This window comes from Ranitomeya variabilis, chromosome 1, assembly GCF_051348905.1.
Source record: "Ranitomeya variabilis isolate aRanVar5 chromosome 1, aRanVar5.hap1, whole genome shotgun sequence".
Taxonomy (NCBI): domain Eukaryota; kingdom Metazoa; phylum Chordata; class Amphibia; order Anura; family Dendrobatidae; genus Ranitomeya; species Ranitomeya variabilis.
The window spans coordinates 34316372-34344218 of record NC_135232.1 but is presented as its reverse complement, the minus strand read 5'-3'; positions in this window follow the sequence as shown (position 1 = coordinate 34344218).

Here is a 27847-nt window from a genome sequence, read left to right as displayed (position 1 = left end):
CAGTATGAGCCCCACATAACCTCTTATATACAGCATGTGCCCCACATAGCCTCTTATATACAGTATAAGCTCCCTACATACAGTATGAACCTACACGTAACCCCTATATACATTATGAACTACACATAGCCCCATATATACAGTATGAGCACCACATAGCCCCGATATGCAGTATGAGCCCTCGCATAGCCTCCTATACACAGCGAGAGCCCCCACATAGCATCTCTATAGACAGCATGAGCCCCACATAGCTTCCTATATACAGCATGAGCCCCCACAAAGCCTCCCATGTACAGCATGAGCCCCACATAGCCTCTTAGCTACAGTATGAGCCCCACATAGCCTCTCGTGTACAATATAAGCTCCCTACATACAGTATGAACCCCCACGTAACCCCTATATACAGTATGAGCTCCACATAGCCCCATATATACAGTATGAGCCCCACATAGCCTCTTATTTAAAGTGTGAGCCACACATAGCCCCCTATGTACAGTATGAGCCATTGTACAAGTTTGGTATCACCAATATTGTAATCATCTTAGGGATATTGCCAGATAATTTTTATAGCACCATGAATGCCATAAAAATATTTTTTTTCACAATTTTACTGATTTTGAGCACATTATATGAAAATGAATGGTGTCGACTGAAAAAGAAGAAATATATAATTCTTAGAAGAGGATGAAAAAACAAAAATGCGAAAAACAAAAAGTGGCTCCAATGGAAAAGGATTAAGACAACTGTAAGGTGGTGTTTGCCCATCGTGCTAATATCCTATATTAGGGGGCCGTACACATAAAACCATGCAACATAAGGCCTGACCCTATATATTTTATATATATGGAGCGCCCCCACACCGCCGCAGGGCCGAGGGGATACCCGGAGCCGGGCCTCTGGGTCTCAGTCTCGGGGTTGTCACAGTGGCTAGACCCGGTCCGTGGCCCTGTCCGTCAGTGGGGGACGTCCGGTGTAATAGGTGGTAGTAATGATAGCGGTGGAGCGGTGCAGTTGTGGGGTGTAAGTCGCGGTAAATAACGAGGACACCAGGTTGCAGTCTCTTTACCTCTTTACTGGAGATCTCTGAGTCCTCAGTCCAGAACACGGTTCACCAGGCTACGCAAGTCCGGCCGGTCCAATGGCACCTCCAGAGTTCTCCTCTCAGGTGGAAATCTGTGCCTTCCTTCTAGCGCTATGTGTTGTAGTCCTTCCCTGCTGTGCTTACGGAAAGTAACCCCACAACGGTTGTGTCTGTTTCTTAAGTTCCCTCACAACTCGATTTGATGTTCCTCTGTAATCCACCCCTTCCCTGTATTCAGGTTGGAATGGCACCCGTTTGTCAGGTAGGCCTGGAGTTCTTCCGGGACCCTAGAGTCGCCCCTCTCCCGCAATTGCCCCCCAAGACTTCATAGGTGATATGTGGTAGACAGCCCGCCTGAGACCGACTGTCCTGCCGCTGTTTGGAGTATGGCTTGAAGCTGTATTCTAATCCACTCCCTCGGCGTTCCGGCCACCGGTATTGCGCCTCAGCAGGGTGCTGCCTCTTTCAACAAAACCCCTGCTGGTATTCTCCTTCTGCTTGATCTCGTTTCTCACTCAGCACAATCTATCTCGCTTCTAGTCCTTTCTTGAGTCCCGCCGCTTCCAGGAGCCTGCGCGGACCCGTTACGTTCTTTCAATGCCAAGCCTCTGCCAGGATCCCACCCCTGGCAGAGACCCTACAGTCTCTCCCTTCACAACACCCCCTGCCACAGGGTGTTGCTCCGTTCAATCCCGTCAGCGTTCTCTCTAACTTCCTGCCTGACCCCCAGTTTACCCACTATGGTGGGGAGTGGCCTAATGAATAGCACCCTTAGCTCCCCCCGGAGGCCCAGCTGTGAAACATATTGGTGTCTGTGATACCTGATTGGAGGAACTCCTTCGGTGCCATCGAACGTACCATGGCTCCCCTTAGCGGCGAAGCCACAGTACTGCAACGACCAGAACTCTGGGGCGCTGCACTCCCCCCTGGTTAAACACAGTACTCCGGGACTGGGAAGAAAAACAACAATACAGATTAGTAAACAGACATACAATTTTGTTGAGTGCAAAACAATAAGTATACTTGAACAGGCTTCCCTTTATGGGAGGTGAGGACACTTTTAACGTTACAAACATGGTCAACATTATAAATTACAGGCTATGCATAACTCCTGTTACCCAACCGGGTATTCTACTTAGTGCAAATTCTGGAACAATAAATTAACATTGCCTTTAAGAAACATACACTCTTAGTTTACCAAAGGCCTTCCTATAATCACATTACAGGGCAAGGTAACTTCACATTCTCCTACTTTGAACCTGCAGGACCGCCTGTCCCTATGGCACCAGACCTACTGCCTCTCCTTTCTTTTACAGGACCGCCCCGTTCAGCCAGGGCCTACTGCCTTTCTCTACTATACACGGTATAGACATAACATTCCTTTCGTTTAAAGAACTCTGAGCCAGCTCTACTCGGCTCCTTTAAGGACTCACTCTCTAACCCCTACGGGTTCACTCTCTGTCCTTAGTAACAAAGTAACTTTCAATGGGGATGCGGGGTTTACCTTCTATCCTCACCTTCATTATTACTTCGCTTACTTTCAACTATGCAGACCTCTACTCTACCCCTACGGGCTCTCTGCATCTTTTCTTTCTGCAAAACATTATTTAGATTTCACATTTCAACAAATTCAACACATATAACTTAGCATGTAAAACAGTTACATTTCTTTTCAAAGCATCATTATGGCATTACTGTTCTGCAACAGTATCTCTCTCAAGCTCAGTTTCTCACATCCCCTTTAAGAGGAGACCAAGTCTTTCTAAGGTAGCTCGTCTTCTCAGCCTACCGGCCCATGCAAAGGTTCCGGCATGGTATCTTCGCAAAGTGTTTTTAACTAGAACCGGTAGGAAAGGTATCTTCACAAAGTGTCTTTGGCTCAAACAAATAGGGCAAATATCTTCGCAAAGTGTCTTTGGCTAAAACCAGTAGGGTGCACCTTTAAGAAGGTGCAAACTATTTACAAAGGAAGTTCGAATCATGCACAGTCCATGATTTCTGCAGTTTGTGTAACTTTTGTGCAACAACTTCAGAAAAGGAAAACAAACAAAGAGGATCCCGGGTTAACAGAGGGATCCATTAACCCTGGGCGGGTTTAGCAGCAACTCAAAAGAACAAATAGTAACTATTTACATTTTCACAAAGTGACTCTTCTTTCAGAAGTTTCCATGAGGCGCCACCTGGCGGGCGGACCCCTGCAATCCAGGTTTCAGGTCCACTCCCGCTGCCAGATGCACCCCATGGGTTCGGGTCTGTTGCACGACCAGGTCGTGCGCGGCGATCAAGGTCTGTGTTCCCACTTCTCTCTGTGCTGGCACATCCGGAACATCGGTCACTCGAAGGGGCACCTCCTTAGGCACGACAGTGGTGGCGGCGATCGGGTGGCAGATCGCAAGTTCTGTGGTCAGGCAGGTGGGGCCGACCAGGGTGGTTACAGATCGGTCACACGGCGGCACTTTGGCCACAGGGGCTGGTTTCTCTTTCTTGTAGACGTTCAGAGCGAACCACCCCTTTTCCCCAAGGTGCCGGGTGTAGGTAACACTGTCTCCCGGATAGAGGTCTCGATCGGGGTGACCCTCTCTAAGGTGTGACTCGACATCCCGTCGGTTAACAAAGACCTCTGCGTATAGCCCCGGTTCTTTAATGAAGCCCCAGCCTCCTTGGAGTTTAAAGACGGTGATGATGCCCTGCCTGCGCGGGGCCTGGTGAGTGGTGGGGTCCTTACGGGCCCGGTCCTTGACCGCCAAATCTTTTTGATGATAGGCCTCCCGTTTAGCCTGATGTGTTTTCTCTTCCTCTCGCCACCGCTGTTCTAGCTGGATCTGGTATTCCTCCCAGCTTAGGGCCTGTACCATTTCTCCCTTCTGGGTCTCCACCCCGGGGAACCCCATGAGATTGGATCCAGGGTTCACCCAGCGGCACACCGTGCGCTCCGCGCTGACCTCACACGGCAAGGGAGTAGGGGTGATTGGGGCTCGCATACGGTGTTCCATGCCCGTGGCTTCCTCCCATGGTAACAGGCGCTGAAGTCTATGGGTCCCCGGGAGAGGTGGTGCTGCTACGGGACCCACTAACACACCCTCTGCTAGTGGGGTAGGATCGGCGGACTCACCCACTGGTACGATTCCACTTTCCGCGACAGGTCCCGCTGGTTCTTCCGATGTCCGGGAATCCACTGCCGGTCCCACCTGATGCGGGGCCTGGACTCTTACATGCAGTTGGAGGAGCTGGTTATATAAATCCTCCATCTCGGCTCTCAGGAATTTGGTGTTATCCACGGAGGACAAGCTGCTGGGCTCAGCCGGGTAGTCAGGGGAGACTTCCACTTCAACCCCGCTGTCGGGTTCGGAGCTGCTGGCCATAGCGTCCTCCACGTGGGTCGCTTCCTGGTCTTTTTCCCGCTCTCTCCTGCGTGAGCAGTTTCGTTTTCTCTGCCTCCGCCCCCCATTAAGGATTAGGAGGCGGATCTCTGCTGCTGACGGACACGTCCTCACTGCACAGAAATATTTAGACTGGGCGGCCATTATTCTTCGCGCTCTCCAGCTCGTCTACGCCCACTCCACGCCCCTCTTCTCTTCCTGCGCTTTCCTCAGCGCTGCAATGGCGGCGGATTTTGGCGGCAAATGGCACAGCACACAGTCTTGCAATAAAGTACAGTCTAAGCACAACAAATCACAGTCTCTAGGCACACATGACCTGATTCTTCAGGCTTAAGTAGATCCTGTTCGTGACGCCAAGTTTTGGAGCGCCCCCACACCGCCGCAGGGCCGAGGGGATACCCGGAGCCGGGCCTCTGGGTCTCAGTCTCGGGGTTGTCACGGTGGCTAGACCCGGTCCGTGGCCCTGTCCGTCAGTGGGGGACGTCCGGTGTAATAGGTGGTAGTAATGATAGCGGTGGAGCGGTGCAGTTGTGGGGTGTAAGTCGCGGTAAATAACGAGGACACCAGGTTGCAGTCTCTTTACCTCTTTACTGGAGATCTCTGAGTCCTCAGTCCAGAACACGGTTCACCAGGCTACGCAAGTCCGGCCGGTCCAATGGCACCTCCAGAGTTCTCCTCTCAGGTGGAAATCTGTGCCTTCCTTCTAGCGCTATGTGTTGTAGTCCTTCCCTGCTGTGCTTACGGAAAGTAACCCCACAACGGTTGTGTCTGTTTCTTAAGTTCCCTCACAACTCGATTTGATGTTCCTCTGTAATCCACCCCTTCCCTGTATTCAGGTTGGAATGGCACCTGTTTGTCAGGTAGGCCTGGAGTTCTTCCGGGACCCTAGAGTCGCCCCTCTCCCGCAATTGCCCCCCAAGACTTCATAGGTGATATGTGGTAGACAGCCCGCCTGAGACCGACTGTCCTGCCGCTGTTTGGAGTATGGCTTGAAGCTGTATTCTAATCCACTCCCTCGGCGTTCCGGCCACCGGTATTGCGCCTCAGCAGGGTGCTGCCTCTTTCAACAAAACCCCTGCTGGTATTCTCCTTCTGCTTGATCTCGTTTCTCACTCAGCACAATCTATCTCGCTTCTAGTCCTTTCTTGAGTCCCGCCGCTTCCAGGAGCCTGCGCGGACCCGTTACGTTCTTTCAATGCCAAGCCTCTGCCAGGATCCCACCCCTGGCAGAGACCCTACAGTCTCTCCCTTCACAACACCCCCTGCCACAGGGTGTTGCTCCGTTCAATCCCGTCAGCGTTCTCTCTAACTTCCTGCCTGACCCCCAGTTTACCCACTATGGTGGGGAGTGGCCTAATGAATAGCACCCTTAGCTCCCCCCGGAGGCCCAGCTGTGAAACATATTGGTGTCTGTGATACCTGATTGGAGGAACTCCTTCGGTGCCATCGAACGTACCATGGCTCCCCTTAGCGGCGAAGCCACAGTACTGCAACGACCAGAACTCTGGGGCGCTGCATATACATATACAATTAAGACCAAAGCTGTACTGATAGCCTACACAAAAGTGTTAGCAATTTCCACTCCTGTCCAACACCGGCTTTCCATGGAGAAGAGTTTCAAATACATTTCTCTCTTCCTTTTGTCATACTTGTTCGTACTTTTAACTTTTTGTGGTTTTTTTACGTTTTTTGATTTTTTCTTCAGCAGTCTTCCCCTGGTAACTATTATTTTATATAAGATCTACACTTGACCTGAAGCAAACACAAGGACACAGGGTCATATACTTGTCAACCTCGGCTATGTTTGGAATGGCTTTACAGTTCGGTCTTTAAAATCCATCATGTGTCATGTCTTAAATTCTCCAGGAATTTATGATCACAGGGTCTATGTATAGCTATGAGTCAGGCCGTTACATCATTATATTTTCCAGCTGAAATCATTTGATGGATAATTCAGTAATGGCGGCAAGGATAAAAAAAAATGGAGAAACTGATAATGTTTTCCATCAAAAGAAAATGAGATGAACCATGTTTCTCATTATATTAAGTTTTTAGTCTCTTCAGCTTTTACATCTTGTCAGTAGACCCTGGGGTGGATCTGGGTGCCGACGGTATTTTGCCTGGAAACCTTCTTCGACCATATATTCACCTGAAAAAACAATTGTCCTTTGAAAATATGACAGCATTTGATCGGAGGAAGTGTTATTGTAGGTTTTTGTAGCACTGACAGGTGGAAAAAATGTGTTCCTCTAAATCCAATATGACATCAAGCCATGACTGCGTAGATTCAACAGCTTGACAAGTAGGGAAAGATCACTGAAAGTTCACGAGTGGCCAAGTGGTGGGTATGACTTACATCTAGGTTACCCTTAACTCAAAGGAGTATTCTCAAGTTTGGAAGTAATCCCCAACCCAGTGGATAGGGGATAACTTCATGAACACTAGAGGTCCAATCACTGGAATCCCCACTGACCTCAAGATTTAGGGCTTTGAAGAGCACAGCTGCTCCATTCATTCTCCTGGGAGTTTCCAAGACCAGTAGAGCACTTGGCTATCTTCGGTAGTCCCATTAAGGACAAATGTAGTGGATGAGCACAATCGACCACTGCTCCATTCACACGGGGTGGTTCTTGGGATCATTGAGGGTCTCAACAGTTGGACCCCCGGCTTTCATGAAGTTATACTCTATTACGTGGATCTTGACTTGGGAATACCCTTTTAAAGATCACAAATATAGACCATACTTGAAACTTATTGTGCTTGAGTTTGAAATTTTACTATTTCTTGAATTAAATGGAATCTGTCAGTTGAATCAACCCTCCTAAGCCATGTATAAGGGCATGCGGGTCATAGGTAGCTGAATATAATGATACCTAAATCCACGTTTTTCTTAATATGTAAATGAGCTGTTAAGATCTACGGGTCGGACATAGATCTCCCTGAGAATCTTCTTCCAATGCTTATTTTAAATGAAAGGTAGCATTTTCAGAGTGAGACATGTATGTAGCTCAGGAGAGCTGACTGTCAGTTATTACATGTCTCACTCTGGTAACGCCTCTTTCACTTAAAATAATTCTTGGGGAAATCTATGCCCAGCCCATAGATCTTAGCATCTAATTTACATACAATGAGTGTTGGGAGACACAGTTGGAATGGCACTGATATGGGAAGTATGAGGGTTTTTTTTATATGGGGCACTGTCGCATTTAAGAAGGAATAGATAACCCTTTCATGGACTCCAATTCCTCATGATTCAAATTCAATACATTATTGTGAAAACCTTCGCCAAGCTGCAACTTACATCGCAACCGAAATATGTTGGGAACACGAGGAGAACATACAAACTTCTTGCCGATCTTACCCTTGGTGGGATTTGAAGCCAGGACCCAAGCGCTGTAAAGCAACAGTACTAACCACTGAGCCATCACACCACTCATAGTAAGGACATGGTCCTTCAGAATATTCCTTTTTGAGTTGGTTGTCTGAAAGTGTAGGAAATTTTCACTGCAGAAAATTGTCGCCTTTTGAGACCACCAGCTTCCATGATCTGGGACACATCCTGATAAATGTGATATTGACTTCTGGGGCAGATGAGTCAGAGCATGATTTGGACTTTTTCTGGGGAGTATTAACCATGATCTGTCTATGATGCTGTGTTCTCCATACTCATTGTTTGTACTACCTATGCCTGCCTTGCCTACCATGTATGTAGCCATATGGGCACACAGGACCCTACTGATCTTTTTATTGTGGGGTTTCTTCTCTGAGCCCCGAAAACTCTCCCAAACACAACCTCCATTCTTGGGTTCCTTATGCAAATATTCAAATATGTATAAAGGGCAATGGACACTGTGCACATTCGCATAGTCCAAGGCACTAGTGTTCATTGGAACTGTTGTACACTGTTAGAGATGAGCGAATCTCTTGAAATTTAATCTTGCCAGCTTTGACAAATTTTTCACCAGTATTTTATTTGTGGCAAATCAATTAAAAGTGATTCGCAAGTACTCTAATTTCCCTAAAACCAATAGAATAACACCTTGAGGTCTCCCACAACAAGATCCATCTAATTTTCAAGCTCTTTAATGCAAACACCTTACTATTGTCAAAGTGACATCAACAAATGTGGATATGGGTGATCGCATGGTCAACGTTCTTCACTGCTGTGCTTTCACACACTGTACAATTTATTCAGTGTTTTATAGTTTTCTATCCCTGCCTCTATTGATAAGCTATGAACTGCGACGTTCTCTCACTATCCAGGTTCACCCTAACATTGCTGCTGCATTTCCTGACACGGCTTTTATACAGGCTATGATCATCTCTAATGATACTTAGATTCTCATATGAAGTAATCGCTGCAATGCATCATGCAGAAGCCTGCCTGGCCACATTTGGGGTCATTTGAGCCTTCTCTGGCTTATGCAATCTTCTGCAGTGTGTAAAAAGGCAGTACAGATATTCATCTGTATGGCTTATGACAGGTCACTGTCCCTCAGTGACCTGCCCCCTATTTTACATACTACATAGAATATTATGTGGTCTAAAAACGAAAAAAAAAAATTAACATTCATCAAAATAATGTGACACATGGCTAATATGCATATATTCATATATGATTTTTATGATTTAGTCCTATAGTATTGTGGAGCAGAAAAAAATAAAAAATTATCTTCATCAAAATTGTGCCAACGACGGCACCTGCGCATTAGCATCTATCGTGTTCCGATGGATGTTACAGCGCAGGTGGCAGTGGCGGCGCCATTTTGCTGAATGTTAATTTTTTTTAAACCACACAATATGATATGTAGTGTGTGTGACGCCCGGGAGACCGAGGTACCCAGCACCAGATCAATGAGGTCCGTCTCTTGAGGGGGATGTCACTAGTGGCTTGACCCGGTGCTGTGGCCTCAGGCGATGCACAATGTAAGGGATATCATGAAGGAACAGACACTTACTTGATCAGCAGCAGGTCCTCTCAGGTGTGATAACCCGATCCTGGATCGATGGCTATTGTCCAAATGAACGACTGAGGCGCTGAAACGTTTAACCAGTTTACTTCGACAAAAAGGGATTTGCAACCAATACTGTCACCGGAGTCTGTTTAAGAACTCTGAATTACTTTGACCCTGTCAGGATTTCCACCTCTTATTATGCGCAGTTTCTGTATGGCCCTGCTGCTGTATGTGAACTGGTTGCCGACCCAATCTGTCTCTTCTGTGCTCTGGTTCGACTGACAACCCGAGTCCTTTTTTTGTCGGCTTACCCCCTCTGGGAGTACCGCTGAACTCTGTGTCTGTTGCTGCGTCTTACCCTGGTGAAGCTGATATCACCTCACTTCCTTCCGGTTGCTGTATTATATATAATGAATATAGCCACGGATCCGGTATCCGTCTCTGCGCCTATTCTGGGTAGAGGTTATTGCTACCCGGTTCTCACAATGTCCTTTTTCTCTATTCCTCTTTTCCTACTATGGGTATTACGGGCCTATAATCCGTCATAGGGCTGTTAGGAGTTCAGTTATATTACCTCTCACTTTCAGCTCCTCAACCCAACTGCCAGTCCTTTTCTCAGACCAGAATAGATCAAGGGGAGTCTTTGGAGCTCCCCCTTCTGGCCGGAGATGGTAGTGCAGTTTTGCTATTTTAATATTTGTGTTTGGTGTCAATAACTATTTTTGTGGCAAATACCCCTAGGGGCGCCGCATTCCCCCTTAGTTAAGAACAGTACTCCGGGACTGTGGGATGATAACATTTTGAAATAACAATTGATATGTACAGAGTCTTAAAAATGAAAAGTTACAAAAACCACTCAAAGAAACAAAAAAAATGGAATTCTGTAAAAAGTCACTTCAAATAGCGTCCATTAATACAGTTCTATCCTTGAAGGTACTAGGAAGCAAATTTCACAAAGCAGTCTTTCCGGAGCTTTGATTTAGTGTTTCCGGGCTGATAAAAAGTTTAAGAATATGCAAGAAGTTCATACAGGTAAGTCTCTGTAGGTACTGGGCTTAAACGTTACAGAACGATAACAATGACTATAGTCTTATAGTTGGTAATCCGCATACCTGGCCGGTAATTGACCCTGGGTACTACGCTGGGATCTACGTAATAGTGGTGTCTCTTTATGTGGTGTACTACTGTCTACTGCGGATATAGTATCTGCCCTCTCTGCTAAAGATAATTCCACCACTATGGGGTTGGCAAGTCCACCGTGAATGGGATCACTCTGATCAGGAATCTGTTCTTCCTGACCTGGAATCTCTTGTAGTACGGGGTCAGCCTCTTCCTGTCTTGGGACTTCTAATATTGGGTTCGGTGTTGGATAAAAGGCCACCATGGGAACCACTACTGCACCATGGTATGTTAGTAGGGTTTTGGGAAAGTCTCCTATACAGGTGTGATACATTTCCTCCTCTTTTTCCTTTACTGGTTGAACCTGTATAGGTTGAATAACTTCTGACTCTGGCTGGACAACTTCTGGCTCTTTCAACGTTTCCGGACATAATTTAAGATTGTCTCTTGACACTAGTACAGATGTTAAACCTCCGTTTTTGCTAATGAGACACATTTTAGGATTATCCATTCTTGTTGGTAAAACTGTGTAGGGTACAGCTTCCCATTGATTATCCAGTTTATTGGTTCGACGATTCCTCTTGAGTACTTGGTCACCCGGTCTTAATGGAGTTGCTAGAGCATTCTGGTTGAAAGTTCGCTCTTGTCTTTCTCTGGTTTGCTGGAGGCTTCTTTCCACACTCTCGCACTTGGCGATACTGCTCTTGCCGTACGACATCCCAATTGGAGTCTTGAACTTCTGCGTCTGGTTTCAGAATTCCCATTTCTAGATCGATTGGCAATTGGCCGGGTCTTGCACGCATAAGATAAGCTGGGGTGCAGTTGGTAGAGCTCACCGGGACATGATTATACAGATCCACCAAATCAGGCAATTTCTCTGGCCATTGATTCCTTTCCGTTTCAGGTAAAGTCTTTAGTAGGTCTATCACAATATGGTTCATCTTCTCACATAAGCCGTTTGTTTGCAGATGATAGGCCGTCGTCCGGATCTTTTTGCAACCATACATATTACAGAATTCTCTGAAGATCTCTGATTCAAAGGCTGTACCCTGGTCAGTGAGAACCTGTTCCGGATATCCATGGGGTCTACAAAAGTACGTTTGGAACGCTTTGGCTGCTGTTTTTGCAGTCAGATCTTTTACAGGTACTACTACCAAGAAGCGCGAATAATGATCCACGATGGTCAAGGCATAGACGTAACCGGACCGGCTCGGTGTCAACTTCACGTGGTCCATGGCTACCAGTTCAAGTGGTTGTTTGGTGATTATGGGCTGCAGTGTTGCTCTTTGGCTCTTTTGATCGTTCCTTCTGAGGTTGCACGGGCCACAGTTTCTACACCACTGTTCGATTGATTTTCTCATCCCGACCCAATAAAATCTTTCTCTCAGAAGTACTTCTAGCTTTTTCCAACCAAAGTGACCAGCACCATTGTGGTAAGCCTCGAGGACCATCCTCACATCTTGTTTAGGCACGATAATCTGCCAAACCAATTCATGTGTTTTCGGATTGGTGTATCTTCTACAGAGTTTCCCTTGATACAGGAACATTTTGCCTCTCTCTTTCCAGAGTTGATGCGTCTCTTCTGGGGCATCCTCATCGGGATATGCACTTTGCTCAGTCAATAGTTCCTTCACTAGCTTCACAGCCGGATTGCTATCTTGGGTGTCAGCCCATCTATGGTGTGCTAACGGATTAAAATTCACTTCTTGTTGTTTCTGATAGGTATTTGACTGGCGATGTTTTACCTTGGGCTGATGAAAGGCTGGTAGTTCAATTTCTTCAAGCTCCCCCGTTTCTTCTTCTACATCTCTCAAGTGTGGCATCCGGGATAGGGCATCGGCATTTCCATTCTTGCGACCTGCTCGATACTTGATCACGAAGTTGTAATTAGATAACCGGGCTATCCATCGCTGTTCTAACGCACCTAATTTAGCCGTGTCTAGGTGGGTCAATGGATTGTTGTCAGTATAGACAATAAATTCTGCACCGGTCAAATAGTGTTTGAAACGTTCAGTCACAGCCCAAACTACTGCCAGTAGCTCCAATTTGAAGGAGCTATAATTTTCAGAATTTCTTTCAGTAGGCCGGAGTTTTCTACTTGCAAAGGCGATGACTTTCTCTCGACCTTCTTGCTTTTGTGACAGCACCGCTCCCAATCCCACATTACTGGCATCGGTGTAGAGGATGAAAGGTTGATGGTAATCCGGGTGCGCCAGAACTTCTTCTCCGGTTAGTGCCTTCTTTAGTTGTTCAAAGGAGTCTTCTCTTTCGTTGTTCCACTGAAAAGGAGGGTTTCGGTTTGAAGGTTTCTTCGTCTGCCCTATCAAAGCATCTTGCAAGGGCACTGCCAATTTGGTAAATCCTTTTATAAATCTACGATAGTAACCCACTAATCCCAAGAATTGCCTCACTTCTTTTGCGTTGGTAGGTCTTGGCCAATCCCTTATGGCAGTTATTTTCTCGGGATCCGGTGCTACTCCCTCCGAACTCATGATGTGCCCTAAGTATTGTACCTTTGGCTTGAGAAGGTGACATTTGGATGGTTTGATTTTCATACCATACCTGGATAAGGCTTCGAACACCTCTGCCAGGTCTGTTAAGTGCTGTTCGTAAGTCTTTGAGTAGACGATCACATCATCTAGGTACAGGAGGACGGTCTCGAAGTTCTTGTGTCCGAGGCAACATTCCATCAGTCGCTGGAAAGTACCGGATGCGTTGCAGAGTCCGAACGGCATGCGATTAAATTCGCTTAGACCCATTGGTGTGGTGAATGCCGTTTTTTCTTTATCTCTCTCAGCCACAGGGACTTGCCAATACCCGCTTGTTAAGTCTAAGGTGGAAAAATAATTAGCAGATTTCAAAGCAGTCAAGGACTCTTCTATCCTAGGCAAGGGATAGGCGTCTTCATGGGTGATGTTATTAATCCGCCAGTAGTCTACGCACATTCTCATGGTTCCGTCCTTTTTTTTGACAATCACCAGAGGGGCCGCCCAAGGGCTACAACTATCTCTTATTACCCCGGCCTGTTTCATCTCTCTCAGCATGTCCTTCGCGCATTGATAGTGAGCGGGCGGTATGGGTCTATATCTTTCTTTTATCGGGGGATGGTCACCGGTGGGGATTGTATGTTCCACCCCTTCTATCCGTCCGAAGTCCAATGGGTGTTTACTGAAGACCTGTTCATATTCCGTCACTAACCTATACACCCCTTGTCTTTGATGGGTAGGTGTTGAATCTACACCCACGTCTAGCTGTTGGCACCAATCCTCCGATTCTCCATCTGAGCCGTTATTTTCCATCTGACAGGTTGATTCTAAGGGCTCAACGGTTGTGATGGCATTGTTGTCAACAGTATATAACTTTGCCACTGTAGCGTACCTTGGCAAAGTGACCTCTTCCTCTCCACAGTTCAAAAGTCGTACCGGCACCCGTCCCTGGTGTACCTCGACCACCCCTCATGCCGTGAGTATAGTGGGCCTGCTGTCGGTGTACGCTGGTTCTATTAAGGCTTGATAGTCTCGTCCTTTAGTACCAATGGCCGCTCTACACCATGCCAGCATTTCTGTTTTTGGTGGGATTACAATAGACGTTGGATCACTCACCCTCACACTGCCGATTTCTCCACCTGCAACTTCTATCTGTTGCCTTAACATTAATACTTTTATTTCCCTCCGGAGAGCTCTCTGCTGGCAGGATCGGGCAGTTTCAGCAATTTGTTGTAAGACAGAAATAACTTCGGAAAAGCAGTTCTCTAACACATTCATTCCTATCAATACAGTTGGTTCACAGTTCTGTCGGTCAACATCAACGACAATTATACCCTGTTTCTTCAATTCTGCTTTTCCAATCTTTATGGTCATCTCCCTGAATCCTAGTTTCGGTACCAACTTACCATTACTGGCCCATATATCTAGTTCAACATCAGAGGGTCCTTTATCAATATCTACCTCAGCCCAGTACCTCTTATAAAGGATATATGTTATAGATGAAATCTGGGAACCTGTATCCAGCAAAGCATTGAGGGGAATTCCATCCAGCACGATAGGGATGATGGGTCATCCTCCGATGTACCTGTCATGCCAGGGTGTTGGGCTTTGAAAATTCATTCCTGCGAAGCGGCCCGCATTCCCAGGGGATTCCCGTTTAAATCACAATTTCGTGCAAAGTGGCCTGGCTGCTGGCAACGGCGGCAAATGGGCTGTCCATCCGGTTGGTAGCGGTCACGGGGTCGTCCTCTCAATGTCGGGTATCTCCGGGACCTCATCCATGGAACATCCTCTCTACGGTTTGCTAACTCCATCTTGGGTTCTCTCATCTCCTGCATGGTTTTAGCCATTGAAGCAACAACATAAGTTAAAGAGTCAAGCTTTTGCTGAAGAGCCTCATTAGTAATGGGCCCCAGGGACTTAGCACTGGCACCGGACGTAGCTGATGTCACTGGCATTCCCCGTTGCTGAAGTGCATCTGCCATGGGTTGTGTGAGATCCTGAGCCCGAGGTGCCTCTGCCAGCTGGAGATGTATAGCGCTCTCCTTTAATTGGGCAAATGTCAATTCAGGGTTCTTAAAAACAAGCATGCTCACATGCCCCCGGTGAGAAGGGGGATGTCACTAGTGGCTTGACCCGGTGCTGTGGCCTCAGGCGATGCACAATGTAAGGGATATCATGAAGGAACAGACACTTACTTGATCAGCAGCAGGTCCTCTCAGCTGTGATGACCCCGATCCTGGATCGATGGCTATTGTCCAAATGAAAGACTGAGACGCTGAAACGTTTAACCAGTTTACTTCGACAAAAAGGGATTTGCAACCAATACTGTCACCGGAGTCTGTTTAAGAACTCTGAATTACTTTGACCCTGTCAGGATTTCCACCTCTTATTATGCGCAGTTTCTGTATGGCCCTGCTGCTGTATGTGAACTGGCTGCCGACCCAATCTGTCTCTTCTGTGCTTTGGTTCGACGGACAACCCGAGTCCTTTTTTTTTGTCGGCTTACCCCCTTTGGGAGTACCGCTGAACTCTGTGTCTGTTGCTGCGTCTTACCCTGGTGAAGCTGATATCACCTCACCTCCTTCCGGTTGCTGTATTATATATAATGAATATAGCCACGGATCCGGTATCTGTCTCTGCGCCTATTCTGGGTAGAGGTTATTGCTACCCGGTTCTCACAATGTCCTTTTTCTCTATTCCTCTTTTCCTACTATGGGTATTACGGGCCTATAATCCGTCATAGGGCTGTTAGGAGTTCAGTTATACGACCTCTCACTTTCAGCTCCTCAACCCAACTGCCAGTCCTTTTCTCAGACCAGAATAGATCAAGGGGAGTCTCTGGAGCTCCCCCTTCTGGCCAGAGATGGTAGTGCAGTCTTGCTATTTTAATATTTGTGTTTGGTGTCAATAACTATTTTTGTGGCAAATACCCCTAGGGGCGCCACATGTGTAAACTAGGGGGCAGGTCAGTGAGGGATCAATGACTTGTCATAAGCCATACAGATGAATACCTAAGCAGAGCACCACATAAAGTCCTGGCCACAGGCAATCCACAGCCACACCCACAGGTTACTCACAGACCGCTCACAATGCCACCCACAGCCCCACCCACAACCTCACCCACAGGCCGCCCACAGCCCGACCCACAGGCCACCCACAACCTCACCCACAGGCCGCCCACAACCTCACCCACAGGCCACAGACAGGTCGCCCACAGCCCCACCCACAGGCTGCCCACAGCCCCACCCACAGGCCACCCACAACTTCATCCACAGGCCACCCACAGCCCCACCCACAGGCCGCTCACAGTCCTGCCCACAGGCCACTCACAGGCCGCCCACAGGCTGCCCACAGCCCCACCCACAGGATGCCCACAACCTCACCCACAGGCCACCAACAGGCTGCCCACAACTTCACCCACAGGCCGCTCACAGCCCCACCCACAGGCCACCCACAACATCACCCACAGGCCGCCCACAACCTCACCCACAGGCCACAGACAGGCCACCCACAGGACGCCCACAGCCTCACCCACAGGCAGTCAAAGAACACAAGAATCTCATTAACTGAAAATAAAGGCGGATTTAATCACCAGGTATCATTGTAATCAGTATAACGGCGCCGACCTGACACTGTCTGTTGTTACTGGGCACAGTCCTGCTGACAGGTTCCCTTTAAGAGCATGTATTTGGGGCTAAAAAAAAAAATTAACAATTTTGCACTGTTTGCCTCCTATAGGCTCCAGTGTTGCACTGTCCATCGCTGGCTGCAGAATGAGTTAAATGAGAGTCCATCAGTAAGCCCACCATGATGGTCTGACCGGCAGTTTGTTAGTGATTTATCTGTCTTTTTCTGGGACTCTCTCAGCTAATTCATGACCATAGACCATATCAAAGTTGAATGTGTCGGGAAACAAAGAGCCTGTAAAAGCAAAACGATGCAAAATTTGTAATAAAACCCAATTGCAAAAAATATTTTTCATACCAAATAAATGCATTTAACTGGAAAAATGGCCCCAATGGTGGACAACCCCATGCCCTCACAGGGCAATAGACTTTGTGCCGAGGAACCACAGGTCGTGTGTCAGGCTATTCCTAGAGCGAGGTACCACAATCAATAAACTGCAGCCTCTTGGTAGGAATCCAAGGTCTTAGCTGGCAAAGTTCAGGCAACATGATAAGCTGGATGCAGATTAGGACAGGCAGCAATGCAAAGGAAATGGCCAAAATAGCACAATACACAAATAGGCGGCATCCAGGGAACCTCATTGTTCACACACAGACTGATCAGCTGACATAATTCTGTCCCTTTAAGATCTTGCCTCTGTACTGATGTGTCCTTTCTTAAATTTTATTAAGGACTAATATCTCCCGATACAAATGCCATACATTATTGTGAAAACCCTCGTCAAGCTGCAGTTCACATCACAACCACCAGGTGGCCACATATAGAAACTTATAGCATAAATATCTCCCAGCAGATTGCCTTAAAATCAGGTTTTATTTTCCAGGTCCGCTCGTGCCCTCGTTTCATGATATGTTAGGCTAAGAGGAAAGGTAAGAAAGAAACATCTGTACCTGTAGGCTTCATGGCAGCGGGAAATTTAAAAAAACGAGTCTTCTGGAAAACACCCCTTCTGTTCACTTTCTTGTATCTTAAAGTCGGATATTGCAGCAAGAAGGCCTGATTTTTTTCAGGACGAGGTTTAGTTTTGAATGACACCATTCATTTAATCATATAATGTAGTGACAAACACCGAATAGGGTGAAAAGGTTAAAAAAACGCCTTGCCACCATTGTCTTTTGGGTTTCGCCATTAACGCCTTACCGTCCAACGATGGATATATCAGACATTGGATGCCTCCCCCTGTTTGGTGCAGGCTCTGGCAAAGCGCCTGCACCTTTCCGGCACATGGCAGCTGATCTGATCAGCTGTAATGTGCCCCTAACAGCCGTGGGTGGAATCGCGATCCACCCGCAGCTGTTAACACATTAAATGGGGCTGTCAGACTCTGACAGCGGAATTTAATGTGCACACGCAGGAAGCGCATCATTAACTGCAGCAGACCGCTGTGGTTGTCATTGCTGGATCGCTATGAGTGCCGCCCAGCGGTCAGCGCTCATAGCAAGTGAGCATTTCTGCTGCAGCCCTGCTCTAAGTAGCACAAACGATTGGATGATTGCAGCTTCTGGTCTCCCATGGAGACTATTGAAGCAAATTATAAAAAAAAAAGTTCAAATCACCCCCCTTTACCCCCATTCAAAATAAAACAATTAAAAAATACACATATTTGGTATCTGCGTTCAGAAACCCCCTGATCTATCAATATACACCATGTTCCAAATTATTATGCAAATTATATTTTTCTCGGATTTTCCTAAATGGTCGGTGCAAATGACAGTCAGTCTAATAAAAGTCATCACCCGTTAGAGGATACATAGAATTTTATTGAAGAAACCTCCCAATGATAACAGTATAATCTCCAGAATGAACAAAACCTCAGAATGCACTGTTCCAAATTATTAGGCATAGTAGAATTCCTAAACATTTGATATGTTTTAAAGAACTGAAAATGCTCATTTGTGGAATTTGCCGCATTAGGAGGTCACATTCACTGAACAAAAAAGCTATTTAACGCCAAAACATCCCAACAGGCCAAGTTACATGTTAACATAGGACCCCTTCTTTGATATCACCTTCACAATTCTTGCATCCATTGAACTTGTGAGTTTTTGGAGAGTTTCTGCTTGTATTTCTTTGCATGAAGTTGGAATAGCCTCCCAGAGCCGCTGTTTTGATGTGAACGGCCTCCCACCCTCATAGATCTTTTGCTTGATGATACTCCAAAGGTTCTCTATAGGGTTGAGGTCAGGGTAAGATGGTGGCCACACCATGAGTTTATCTCCTTTTATGCCCATAGCAGCCAATGACTCAGAGGTATTCTTTGCAGCATGACATGGGGCATTGTCAGCATGAAGATGATTTTGCTCCTGAAGGCACGTTTCTGCTTTTTATACCATGGAAGAAAGTTGTCAGTCAGAAACTTTATTTACTTTGCAGAGATCATTTTCACATCTTCAGGAACCTTAAAGGGCCCCACCAGCTGTTTCCCCATGATTCCGGACCAAAACATGACTCCTCCACCTCCTTGCTGACGTCGCAGCCTTGTTGGGACATGCTGGCCATCCACCAACCATCCACTACTCCATCCATCTGGACCATCCAGGGTTGCTCGACACTTATTAGTAAACAAGATTTCTTGAAAATTAGTCTTCATGTATGTCTGGGCCCACGGCAACCGTTTCTGCTTGTGAACACTGTTTAGGGGTGGCCGAATAGCAGGTTTATGCACCACAGCAAGCCTTTGAAGGATCCTACACCTTGAGGTTCGAGGGACTCCAGAGGCACCAGCAGCTTCAAATAACTGTTTGCTGCTTTGTAATGGTATTTTGGCAGCTGCTCTCTTAAACCAATGAATTTGTCTGGCAGAAACCTTCCTCATTATGCCTTTATCTGCATGAATTCTGGCTGTGCTCTGTTTCAGTCACAAATCTCTTCACAGTATGATGATCACGCTTAAGTTTTCTTGAAATATCTAATGTTTTCATACCTTGTCCAAGGCATTGCACTATTTAACACTTTTCAGCAGCAGAGAGATCCTTTTTATTTCCCATATTGCTTGAAACTTGTGGCCTGCTTAACCCCTTTACCCCCAAGGGTGGTTTGCACGTTAAAGGGAACCTGTCACCCCCAAAATCGATGGTGAGGTAAGCTCACCGTCATCAGGGGCTTATCTACAGCATTCTGTAATGCTGTAGATAAGCCCCCAATGTATCCTGAAAGAGAAGAAAAAGACGTTATATTATACTCACCCAGGGGCGGTACTGCTGCGGTCCGGTCTGATGGGTGTCTCAGGTCCGCTCCGGCGCGTCCTATCTTCATTCCATGACGTCTTCTTCTGGTCTTCATGCCGCGGCTCTGGCGCAGGCGTACTTTGTCTGCCCTGTTGAGGGCAGAGCAAAGTACTGCAGTGAGCTGGTGCTGGGCCTCTCTGACCTTTCCGGCGCCTGCGCACTGCAGTACTTTGCTCTGCACTCAACAGGGCAGACAAAGTACGCCTGCGCCGGAGTCACGGCGTGAAGACCAGTAGAGGACGTCATGGAATGAAAATGGGAGGCACCGGACCTGAGACGCCCATTGGAGCGGGACCGCCCCTGGGTGAGTATAATCTAACGTCTTTTTCTCCTCTTTCAGGTAACATCGGGGGCTTATCTACAGCATTACAGAATGCTGTAGATAAGCCCCTGATGACGGTGAGCTTACCTCACCATTGATTTTGGGGGTGACAGGTTCTCTTTAATGACGGGGCCAATTTTTACAATTCTGACCACTGTCCTTTTATGAGGTTATAACTCTGGAACGCTTCAACGGATCCTGATGATTCTGACATTGTTTTCTCGTGACACATTGTACTTCATGATGGTAGTAACATTTCTTCGATATTACCTGCGTTTATTTGTGAAAAAAATGGAAATTTGGCGAAAATTTTGAAAATTTTGCAATTTTCCAACTTTGAATTTTTATGCCCTTAAATCACAGAGATATGTCACACAAAATACTTAATAAGTAACATTTCCCACATGTCTACTTTACATCAGCACAATTTTGGAACCAACATTTTTTTTTGTTAGGGAGTTATAAGGGTTAAAATTTAACCAGTAATTTTTCATTTTTATAACACCATTTTTTTTAGGGACCACATCTCATTTGAAGTCACTTTGAGGGGTCTATATGATAGAAAATACGCAAGTATGACACCATTCTAAAAACTGCACCCTTCAAGGTGCTCAAAACCATGTTCAAGAAGTTTATTAACCCTTCAGGTGTTTCACAGGAATTTTTGGAATGTTTAAAAAAAAAAATAAACATTTAACTTTTTTTCACAAAAAATTTACTTCAGCTCCAATTTGTTTTATTTTACCAAGGGTAACAGGAGAAATTGAACCCCAAAAGTTGTTGTAAAATTTGTCCTGAGTACGCTGATACCCCATCTGTGGGAGTAAAACACTGTTTTGGCGCATTGGCAGAGCTCAGAAGGGAAGGAGCGCCGTTTGACTTTTCAATGCAAAATTGACTGGAATTGAGATGGGACGCCATGTTGCGTTTCGAGAGCCCCTTATGTGTCTAAACATTGAAACCCCCCCACAAGTGACACCATTTTGGAAAGAAGACCTCCTAAGGAATTTATCTAGATGTGTGGTGAGCACTTTGAACCTCCAAGTGTTTCACTACAGTTTATAACGCAGAGCCGTGAAAATAAAAATTCTTTTTTTCACAAAAAATTATCTTATAGCCCCCAGTTTTGCATTTTCCCAAGGGTAACAGGAGAAATTGGACCCCAAAAGTTGTTGTCCAATTTGTCCTGAGTACGCTGATACCCCATATGTGGGGGAAACCATCGTTTGGGCGCATGGCAGAGCTCGGAAGGGAACGTGCGCCGTTTGGAATGCAGACTTAGATGGATTGGTCTGCAGGCGTCACGTTGCATTTGCTGAGCCCCTAATGTACCTAAACAGTAGAAACCCCTCACAAGTGACCCCATATTGCAAACTAGACCCTCAAAGAACTTATCCAGATGTGTTTTGAGAACTTTGAACCCCCAAGTGTTTCACTACAGTTTATAACGCAGAGCCGTGAAAATAAAAAATCTTTTTTTTCTACAAGGGTAACGGGGAAATTGGACCCAAAATGTTGTTGTCCAATTTGTCCTGAGTACGCTGATACCCCATATGTTTGGGGTAAACCCTTGTTTGGGCGCACGGGAGAGCTTGGAAGGGAAGGAGCACTGTTTTACTTGTTCAACGCAGAATTGGCTGGAATTGAGATCGGACGCCATGTCGCGTTTGGAGAGCCCCTGATGTGCCTAAACAGTGGAAACCCCCAATTCTAACTGAAACCCTAACCAAATCACACCCCTAACCCTAATCCCAACCATAACCCTAACCACACCCCTAATCCCAACCCTAATCCCAACCGTAAATGTAATCCAAACCCTAACTTTAGTCCCAACCCTAACCCTAACTTTAGCCCCAACCCTAACCTTAACTTTAGCCCTAATCCTAAATTTAGCCCCCACCCTAACTGTAGCCCCAACCCTAACTGTAGCCCCAACCCTAACTTTTGCCCAACCCTAACCCTAACTTTAGCCCCAACCCTAACCCTAACTTTAGCCCCAACCCTAACTGTAGCCCCAACCCTAACTGTAGCCCTAACCCTAACTTTAGCCTCAACCCTAACCCTAACTTTAGCCCCAACCCTAATAGGAAAATGGAAATAAATACATTTGTTTTAATTTTATTATTTTTCCCTAACTAAGGGGGTGATGCAGGGGGGTTTGATTTACTTTTATAGTGTTTTTTTTATTGGCAGCTGTCACACACTAAAAGACGCTTTTTATTGCAAAAAATAGTTTTTGCGTCTCCACATTTTGAGAGCTATAATTTTTCCATATTTTGGTCCACAGAGTCATGTGAGGTCTTGTTTTTTGCGGGACGAGTTGACGTTTTTATTGGTACCATTTTCGGGCGCGTGACATTTTTTGATCGCTTTTTATTCTGATTTTTGTCAGGTAGAATGACCAAAAACCAGCTATTCATGAATTACTTTTGGGGGGAGGGCGCTTATACCATTACACGTTTGGTAAAATTGATAAAGCAGTTTTATTCTTCGGGTCAGAACGATTACAGTGATGCCTCATTTATATCATTTTTTTATGTTTTGGCCCTTTTATACGATAAAAACTATTTTATATAGAAAATAATTATTTTTGTATTGCCTGGAGACCTGGACAATCATAATCGCTGGTCAGTTTTAGCATTTAGTGAACATGGTAAAAAAAATCAAAAAAATTATTGCGGAATTGCAGTTTTTTTGCAATTTCACAGCACTTAGAATTTTTTTTCCATTTTCGAGTAAAGGATATGGTAAAACCAATGATGTCGTTCAAAAGTACAACTCGTCCCGCAAAAAAATAAGCCCTCACATGGCCATATTGATTGAAAAACAAAAAAGTTATGGCTCTGGGAAGCAGGGGAGTAAAAAATGGAAATGCAAAAATGGAAACACTCCTGGTCCTTAAGAGGTTAAGAAGATGTTTCTCTCAGTCAGTGTGATTACATTGATACCAAACTTGTATAGTTTTTTTTATATTTTAGTTGTTAAAATAAATTCAGAAATTTGTAAAAAAAAAAAAAATCGGGAGTTTGTGTCACCACTTTTTGTGAACCTTTTATTATTTTTTTTTCCGATGGAGCTGTGTGAGATCTTGTTTTTTTTCGCAGCAAGCTGACGGTTTATTGGTACCACTTTGGAGTACATGTTTTGATTGCTTTTTATTGTGAAGGTGTTATTACCAAAAAATTCAATTCTGGTGTTTAGATTTTTTTTTTCTTTTCATTATTTGTCATATTGATTAATTCATTTTAGATTTTCATAGATCAGACTTTATCGGACACTGCAATACTGAGTATGTTTATTTTTTTGTTTTATTTTATCCCTTTTTTAACTGGAAAAAGCAAAAAAGGGGCATCTAAATGTAAATGTTTTTTAAATTGTTTACATTTTTTTTCTTCATTTATACTTTATTTTTTAGTCCCTAATCGGGACTTGTACCTTCGATTGTTTGCTTCTTCTGTATGCTGCAATACTACAGAAAAGATGGGTGCGTTTCCTGGAAGGATAAAGAGGACAGAGACCAGAGCCTTTCGTAGGTTTCCAGCGGGAATGACAACCTCCCGGCACCCCGTAATGACATTGCATTGGCGGAGAGTGGAATGTTTCTGGTGCCAGAGCAATATTACGAGTTGGCCGTTAAAAAAAGTTCAAAAGATCAAAAGTGTACATTTTTATCGTCTTATTTTATTCCCTCTGCTCCCCTGATTATAATTTTTGTTGTTGTTGTTAAATCCGCCGTATGGTTCCAGAGATACGGGGCCTTTTTATTCAGGGCTATTTTTTATGGTCTTTACTATGGGGGCGTGGCTCACAAGATAACTATGCAGATGACCTAAAAGAAACGCCCCCAGATTGTCCTACAAGCCACGCCCCTTAGTAAATACCGTAAAAATTAGGACTGAGTTAAAAGATCCATATCTTTGGAACCGTATGGCAGATTTAAAAAAAAAAAAGAAAATGGAATTATCAGGTGAAAAGCAGAAATAAAATAAAAGCAAAAACTGGTCACGTTTGACCTGCTGACAACTCCCCTTTAAATGCCACTGGCAGAGACTATAGTTGAACAGCAATGATGGCAGTTGGCTGCATAATACAGCTGGCACCCTCTGCTCCCCCTACAACTACTCCCCCGCTCATCCCTCCACAATCCTGCCCTTTTGTTCATCAATGACTGGGAAATCATAGAATCATAGAATGGTAGAGTTGGAAGGGACCTCGTGGGTCATCTGGTCCAACTCCTGCTCAAAGCAGGATTTACTAAACCATCTCAGACAGATGTCTGTCCAGCCTCTGTTTGAAGACTTCCATTGAAGGAGAACTCACCACCTCTCGTGGCAGCCTGTTCCACTCATAGATCACCCTCACTGTCAGGGAAAGGGCCAGCCGATATCAGACTGGGGTGGATTGGATGAGCTCAGATGGTTCAGTCGGTTTTTTTTTTTAATTCCAGAGAAGACTATTCTTGGAAGGATACGGCTTTATGAACTTCAAGAATTTTAAGTGGCTGCTGAAAAAGTTGTAACAATCAGGGAAAAAGGCTTTAGCCGACGACATGATCCGCACGCTGTGAACACTCCATCCGAATTAGTGGTGGAAGTAACTCAATAGCAGACGAGAGAATAGTGAAGGGGCCGTGAAGTGTCGGGTCATGAAGACATGCGGCGGGAATGCTAACATCATTACCGGAACACACAGATGGGGTAACATAAGTCGGTGAACAAATTACTACATAATGCCGCACATTCCTTCCCTGCATTGTTTGCATTTTGTCTGCGGCTCTTCCCCTTGACATGACTTTGTAACTCAATATTCCATATATTTATAGTAATGGCGACATATGAAATCTATGGGCATTATAGCGAGCATCCGCCGCGTGCACAATGTATGGGCTGCTTAATGTGGGGAGATCCGGAGAACATGGGCTGCAATAGTCCAGCAAACCCTACAGTTGACTGATAGAGGTTTTGGGGGCTCAAAGCCCCCAGCAATCACATATCGGTTGATTGGTCGTCCATATAATACATGAGCAGCTTAGAGGAGTTCTTAGTGCAGGAGAGGTATAATCCAGGGAGGGACAATAAGAAGATTGCATAAGAGGGACACCCAGGAAGGAACAAGGGAAAGACTATAGAGGAGAAGGACACCCAAAAAAGGATAAGTGAAGGACTGCAAAATAGAAGGACGCCCATGGAGGGGCAAGAGGACAACTGCTGAGAAGAAGGCTTCCCAGGAAGGGAGAAATGTAAGGCTGCATAGAAGGAAGACACTCAGGGAGGAGCAAGAAGAAGGCTGCAGAAGAATAATCCAGGGAGAGACAAGGAGAAGACTGCAGAGGAGAAAGACATCCAGCTGCAGAGGAGGAGGATAGCTAGAAAAGGACAAGAGTAAGATTACAGAAGAAGAGAACAGTCAGAGAAGGACTGCACCCAGGGAGAAGACCGCTGAGGTGGAGGACACCCACAGAGGGACAAAAAGAAGACTTCAAAGAAAAAACATACCCAGTGAGGGACAACGGGAAATCTGCAGAGGAGGACAACACTCAGGGAGTAACAAGGGAAAGGCTTCAAAGGAAGATACCCAGGGAGAGTCAATGAGAAGACTGCAGAATAGGAAAGCCAGGGAAGAACAAGGGAAAAGCTGCAGAAGAGTACAACCAGGGAGGAATAAGGAGAAGACTGCAAAGGAAGAGGACACCCAGTCAAGAACAAGGGGGCAGCTTGATGAGGAAGGCAGCCAGAGAGAGACAAGGAGAATACTGCAGAGCAGGACATCCATGGAGGAACAAAGGAGAGGCGGCAAAGGACGACACCCAGGAATGAACAAGAGAAAAACTGCAGAAGAGGAGGAAACCCATGGAGGGACAAAGCGAAGGCTGCAGAGAAGGTGCACATCCAGAAAGGAACAAGGGGAACACTGCAAAGGAAGGGAACACAAAAAAGGAACAAGAAAAAAGGCTGCAGAAGAAGACACCCAGAAAGGGTCAAGGAGATGACTGCAGAGGAGGACACCCAGAGAGGGACAAGAGAAAGACTATAAAAGAAGAGGACATCCAAGAAGGGACAATGGGAATACTGCCGAAAGGGAGAACACCCATAGAGGAACAAGGCGAAAGCTGCAGAGGAAGACACACAGAGAGACAAGGAGACTGCAAAGTAGGACTCCGAGGGAGGAACAAGGGAAAAACCGCAGAGGGAGACACTCGGGACAGAACAAGGAGAAAACTGCAGAGAAGAATACCCAGGGAGGAACAAGGGAAAGGATGCAGAGGACAAGACCCAGGGAGAAACAAAGAGAAGACTGCAAAGGAGGATGACACCCAGGAAGGAATAAGGGGAAGGCTGCAACCAGTGTCAGTGTAATAATTATAGGGGATAACTCAGGAGACTCTTTGCGTGGAACAAGACAACTTCAGGAGACAGTTTTATAAGTGGTAAAGTCTATATTGTCACACGGTGATTCAAACAGGTGCAGAGAGAAACTCAAGTCCACAACACTTGGTGCAAATATCAAATGCAGCTCTGCAGTCTATAGGAAACTTCAGAGGAAAATGCAATCACGCAGAAAGTCTATGAAGCACAATTATTCTTGAGGATACTTGGCACGAATAAGTCCTTGCTTAGTCCAAAACACAGATAGATATGCTTATAAGGCAGTTCAAATAATATCTTAGCTCAACCAGGGAGGTCTGGGTAATAGCCTCGGGTTCTTGCAGAGCAGCAAACAGCTTACATGTCCAGCAAATGCAGATGGAAGTAAACATGACCAGCAGATGAAGGAGGATTACTGGAACTGGTGTATGCAGCAGGAACTCAGAGCAGAGTAGTGGGATCTCCCCACAGGTTCACAGGAGCAGGTGTATAGCCAGGGAGTCACCAGAGTCAGGAGCTGGATGCAAGGCAGAATACTCTAGCACAGACTGAAGGCTGGGGTGGAGTTTTATAGCAGGAAGACACAGTGCACATGAGACCAAAGACGCCATCTTGGAAAAGGGCAGTAATGCAGAAAAGGGCCCACCTCCCCCCCCCACTGAAGAGCCCTATAGCAACTGCAAGGTTTACACTATGGACTCTCCTGAAGGAGAAGCCAGGGCCCACCGGAGGATTCTCCAGTTCTCTGGTGGGCTCCCACAGAGGGACAAAGAGAAAGACTGTGGAAGAAGAGGACACCCACAGAGGGGCAAGGAGAAGACTGCAGAGAAAAAAGGTACCCAGGGAGGGACAAGGGAAAGGTTGCTTATAAGATGTACAAAGGAAAAGCTGCAGAAGGAGACACTCAGGGAGGAACAAGGACAAAACTGCAGAATGGGAGGAACAAGGGAAAGGCTGTAGAGTGTTGTGAACTATACTTCTTGGCTCCCTCTTGTGGTCTCTAGTGGTATGGCACTGGGATTGTCTTTCCCCAGCTTGGTACCCACCTGGTTCGTTAGGCCAGGGGTGTTGCTATTTAAACTTCCTGGATTCTTAGTCTGGTGCCTGGCATCGTTGTAATCAGTTCATTTCTGTTTGCTCCTGTCTGCTGGTCCTGGTTCTTTGCAAGATAAGCTAAGTCCTGCTTCCTTATTTTTGTTTATTTTGCATTGTTCTAATTTTT